Source organism: Crocodylus porosus, unplaced genomic scaffold, assembly GCF_001723895.1.
Source record: "Crocodylus porosus isolate Cpor-Errol unplaced genomic scaffold, CroPor_comp1, whole genome shotgun sequence".
Taxonomy (NCBI): Eukaryota; Metazoa; Chordata; order Crocodylia; family Crocodylidae; genus Crocodylus; species Crocodylus porosus.
In genome coordinates, this window is record NW_017728951.1 from 52,442,272 (window position 1) to 52,447,962 (window position 5,691).

Genomic DNA, 5,691 nt, shown 5'->3' on the forward strand with positions numbered 1-5,691 from the left:
CCCTGGCCACCAGGGTGAATAACATGGGCAGCCTCCTGCTAATTACATCAATTAAGATCAAGGCATGGCAGGTGAGTAAGCAGGCGGTTGGCCCATAACAGGAGAGTGAAGTCACCACTAGAGAGGCTCCAGTAGAGATACTCCTGTCACAGACTGCCATAAAGAAAAAGGAGAACAGCTTTTTTCTCATGCTGCAGAGAGAAGAAAGTAGAAGAATGGCTTGAATTTTGAAGAAAATATGTTTAGGTTGTATATCAGTAAAAACATCTTCACTGTTAAAATAGCGAGGCAGTGGGATAAACTGCCTAGGAAAGTTGTGGACTGTCCATTACTGGAGGTGTTCAAGAAGAGGTTGGACGGTAGGGTTACGCAAAATATCACTGTTCCATTTCAGTTTCCATTTTGACCTTTCAATGGGGCAGTGTTTCATTTTGAGTTTCATTTAATTTCAAAACCACTGTTCTGTTTTGTTTAGTTAAAACTGTTTCAATGGTTTGCCCATAGGCTACAATGGGGAAGCATGAAACTGCCTGTAACTTTGTTATTACTTGCCTTATTTGGGTGAAGTTCCAGGGATGGTAGCCCTTTCTGAGTCCATGAAGCCTGCCACCTTCCAAGGAGCTAGGTGCAGGGGTTTCTGGAAAACTGCATCTCAGGCTGCTAACAAGCAAAACTTGTGACATGGGTGATACTTTGTGTCTTGAGGCTTGCCCTCACTGGTGCTGGGCCTTCTAAATGACACAGTAGGGTGACCCAATGAAGGCTGCTCCTTCCCTATAGCCTCAGCCCGATCCACAACTTTAAATAACAATAGGTAATAAAATAACTTAGTGAGCACTAGCACAGTACCATCAGCAGCATCTCAGCCAAACTGCATCAGAGCCTTTCTTTCCCTCCTGCAGGAGCTTCTTCTCCATCATGTGTCTTAAGGTACAACCTCACTGTGTGTGTGTTAAGGTGTGCTCTCACTGGTGCTGGGACCTCTACATGACACGGTAATGTGCCCAATGAGGACTCCTCCTCCCCTACAGCCTCATTTCAGTCCACCACTTTAAATGACAACAGGTAAACAGTGCAATGCAGCACAGTAGCACTAGCATCTTGGGCAGCCAAACTGTCACAGATCTTAACTTTCCTTGCCTTCAGGAGCTTCTTTTCCAGTAGCTGCCAGAGAACTCTCCCTGCCAGCCTGAGCCCTGGGGTTTAGGTGTGCCCTGGGCCCTGCATCCTTTCAGTCAGGTGCTAGAGGTGTTGGTCTAAGGACATGACAATGGCAGACAAGGTCATTTCCTTTCAGTCAGTCTGATTTGGTATCTTTTAGCAGACCAAATTAATAGTTAGTTACGGAAATATATGTTAGCAAACTTTTGGGTTGAAAACCCTTTTTCAGGCTGAGGAATGTCCTGCAGTTAGTGTGTTTGTGTGCTGTTCCTGGATGGAAGGAATAGTAAAGAAGCCAGAGGCTGACATGTAATACAGGGTAGAAAGCCAGTCAGTGAAAATAGAAATGGAGGCATCAGGGGTTGAGGGATAGGTTGGTGTGGGGTGGGAGGGGGGATGTAGCAGCGCAGATAAAAGTGGAGAAGTAGCTAGGGAGTCAGGTGTCCGGCAGGTTGTAGTGTGTCATAAATCCAATATCTATATTGAGTCCATGAGTTATTGTACCTAGGAAGCTGATGAAGTGAAGTTCATAGGCCTGGCTCTGAAAAGTGGTTTGTAAATTCAAACAAGCACTGAACCTTGCTAACCTCATCACCAGAACTGAAGCCAGCTTCCAATAGCTCAAAACACAACACATGCCAACAATCTCTGGTACTCCACAAACTACACACAGGAATCTATCAAAGACAAGAATACCCAACTGCCTGTGGGGGTACATTCATCACAAAAAATGGTCTCCTGTCTCTCAGGCCTAATCCTGAAAGGGAATTTACAAACCACTTTCACAGTTGGGCCTATGAACTTCACTTCATCCACCTATAGATAGTAGGTATAGAAACTCAAGGACTCAATATAGATAGTGGAATTCTGACACACTAAAACCTGCTGTACAACTGATTCCCCAGGTACCTCTCCACTTCTACTTCTGCTGCTACATCCCCCTTTTCCCCCACCCACCCTAGCCCATCCCTCACCCCCTGACACCTCCATTTCCATTTTCACTGACTAGCTTTGTTGCCTGCATTGCATGCCAGCCTCTGGCTTCTTTACTATCAGGAACAGCACACACACAGAGACCAGCTACAGGTGCTTTCTCAGCCTGAGAAAGGGTTTTTCAACACAAAAGCTGGGATCCCGGGCAGCTAAGCTGAGTTCACCTGGAGCCTCACAATTCCACTGCAGCCAGCAAGCCTCAGGCCTGTCAAAGTTGTGACCGGTCTGGGCTTTTCCCAGCCAGGACCCTGTGTATGCATGTAGTAGCTGAAGGTTATGGTACCTCCTACCCACCCTTCACTAGGGGACCTTTGGTCCTGGCATTTCCTGGGGCTGCCACACTACTAGCAGTCTCATCAGGCCTCCCCAACCCTGGCAGAGTGCAGTTTTAGTGGTCATAACCAGGATCTGGGGCTCCCTCCTTCCCCATAGCCCCAGCCTATACTTCCAAGTTCATCCTGGCATGGGAGCTCAGCAGGCACATGTTCTTCCCCTGCTGGCTGGTGATGCAGTGAGTGGTCTCTCCAGCTCTGAGAGCGGGGCATTTAAATGTCTTTTTAAAAATAAAGAAAATAGGTGTGGATGGAGTGAGGAGGGTGGCATTCACTCTGTCTGCACCTGGAGCTTGGGGAGCCCTAGCAGTGGGAGGTTCACCATGAGGCATCCCCAGCAATGTTGAACACCCTCTCACTTGGAATACTGGTCAGTGGACAGGACAGGTGTTTGCAGGTAACTGTGGCCAGATCCGGCCACATCTGGCTGAGGCTTGCTGAGTAGGCCAAGGGGTTTGCTCAGCAGCAGCTACATGTCCTTCATGAGACAGCTAGCCACCAAGGCCTGAGTGCTACCTGCTGATGGTGTAGTCTGGTGCCTCTAAACCCCACCATCGAAGCCATGCCCTTGGCCCACGTTGGCAGCACTTGTGATGGAGGAGGAGACTGACTGGTGGATGGCATGCTAGCATGGGACAGTGGATCCCCCTGTTCCATGTTGCCCCACCTCCATCATTATACCTCCCTGACTCTCTTCACCAGCACTTCCCTCCACTGATTCAGGCTTTGGCTGCTGCATACGGTGCCCTTCACCCTCTGGTCACACATGGTGGCCAGCACATGGTCTGTACTGGACCACAAGGAATCAAGCTGTTTTGTGATGCCCTCCTTCAGCCACCTCACCAGTGCTTGGATGTCTGGTGACAGCAGCTTGCCCCAACCAAGAACATTGATCCCCTGGAAGTTCTCCATTTGGCTCTGAAGTTCCCTCACTGTGGGTATCACCTGCTAAGGAGGACACCACCAGTGCTGAGGGTCTCAGTGGCCTCAAGGAAGGGCTTGAGGACCACCAAGATCTGGGAGACAGTATCCCACTCAGCACTGTTCAGGGGGCCACTGATCCCAATATACACAAGCAAGACCATCTTTTGGGGGACAGAGGCTTTGGAGCGAGAGGGAGACTTCCCTTTGGGCATGCTCCCACTAGTGCCAAGCTGAGGACAAGCAAGGGCAAGGGTGTGGTGCCTGTGGAGATTTGTCGGTATCCCTGTTGTGTTCATGTGTTTTTAATCCTGTGCCCTGGCTGGTTTTGGCTCAGCAGTACAGGCAGATAGCATATGTGGGATCATCTGCCAGCTCAAAATGATTGCAGACCACACTACCTGCTCACTTCTGGGGTGCAGGTGCATGTGTGGATGCTGCAATTTCCCATTTCTCAGCAGGCAGAGGCACAGCAACAGGAGGAGCACACTCAGTTGAGCCACTTGCCTCCTCAACCTCTACCTCAGACTCCTCTGATGTGCCTTCTGGGGAAGGAGACCTGGCTGTAGGGGAAACTTGAGGGGTGTTGAGCACAAACTCAGATGATTCCCCGTGCTTCCCCAGAATTTCCCTTTCTATGGCACTCAGATCCAGAGCCATCTCCAGCTCTGCCTCTGGCCCTGGAAGGCTCAAGATAGGAAGTGAAATGGGGGTGGAGGAGACTGTTGTGCTGGTGCTGCTGTTTGTTGTCATGGCTGTGATTGTGGGGGTTATGACTGGTGCTCTTGAAGGGGATGCAGTCTCAGGCACTGGCACTGTTTCTCTCTCTTTGCTGCTTATGGAAGCTTCCCAGTTATAGGAAAGAGGTTGCAGCTCAGTTGGGGGGGGAGGTGGGGCTTGCACCTCTCCCCCTACCTCCTCCTCCACCCCTCCCTGAAGGCTTTCCAGATGCTTTTCCACCATGCTTCATGGTGTGTTTCATAATGTCTTGCTTTTATACAAATATAAATGTATCTGCATTCCTATACAAATGCTGTAAGGTATGTAGTCTATGCTGCTAGGTATAAATGTATATTAATAAAATATAAATGTATCTCCCTTCCTACATAAATTTAATTCTATAATATAATATCCAATATAATTATAAAATTGAAAAGAATAAATCAATGACTATAATAATAAAACAAAAGCCTCTGGAAGAAAGAAAAATGTATTATAGAATTCCTCTTGCTAGGCTAGGCTAGCAAGTAGGAAATCATTCAGATCAATGCTAGTAGTAGCCTTCATTGTCTAACACCCCTGAGCAGCTGGAAGATAGTTCAGTAACTGTCAGAAACCAAGGCAGAAAGCAGGGCAGTTCAAACAATGCTGCCTTTTTATGCTGTTTTTCCATCCCTACCTCAGAGCACTGGGATTAGGAGGGACCTCAGGGAAGGATCAGTCACTGGCTAGCTACACAGTAGATATGAGAGCAGTCCTTCCTCTCTCTCCTTACTTTCTGTTTCCCTGCAGGGAAACCCAGTTTGAGCTTCAAAACTCAAAACTTTTTAAAACTTTTGAAACATTTTTACTGCCTCGTTTCATTCCGAGGCTGTTTCAAAGCCTTCTATTTTGTTTTGATTTCACTGTTTCTAGCTCAAAATGAGTCAAAACAGTATCGAAATGAAAACAGCCGGTGCAATTTTGCACAGCCCTACTGGACAGCCACTGGGTGGGGATGATGTAGGCATAGCTATGTTCTCATAGCTTACTAACTTTCGAAATGCTTTTGTGGTAGAAAATTAATATCTCCAAGTTGTCTCTGCTGCATTTCATTTTGCTAATGATTGCTCGTTACTATATGTACTGTTCTTGTTTAGTTCAGACTAGTGTGAAAAGTCTCTATTTTCTTGAGCTTTCGTTGTTAAACTCCCTGCCAGGAACATCAATATATGCTGGTCTTCATTTACTACAGTAGATCTGGTTGCATGCAAAAATAATAGATTTTCATCCAGACCACTTTTCCTCCAAGCATAGCAGTGTGCATGTTACTTGAAGATGTGAGTTGTACAGAACTTCCATGTGATATGGCAAATAAAAGCACCATTAAATATTTTAAGTCTTAAAAGGCTTTAAATCTTATCATCATAGAAGTAGGATGGGAAGGGACCTTGTAGATTTTCAAGTCCAACCCTCTGCCTGGGCAGGAGAAAAACTGGGCTCAGATGACTCCAGCCAGGTAGGCATCAAGCCTCTTCTTAAAGACCCCCAGGGTAGGAGCCAGCACCACTTCCCTTGGAAGTTG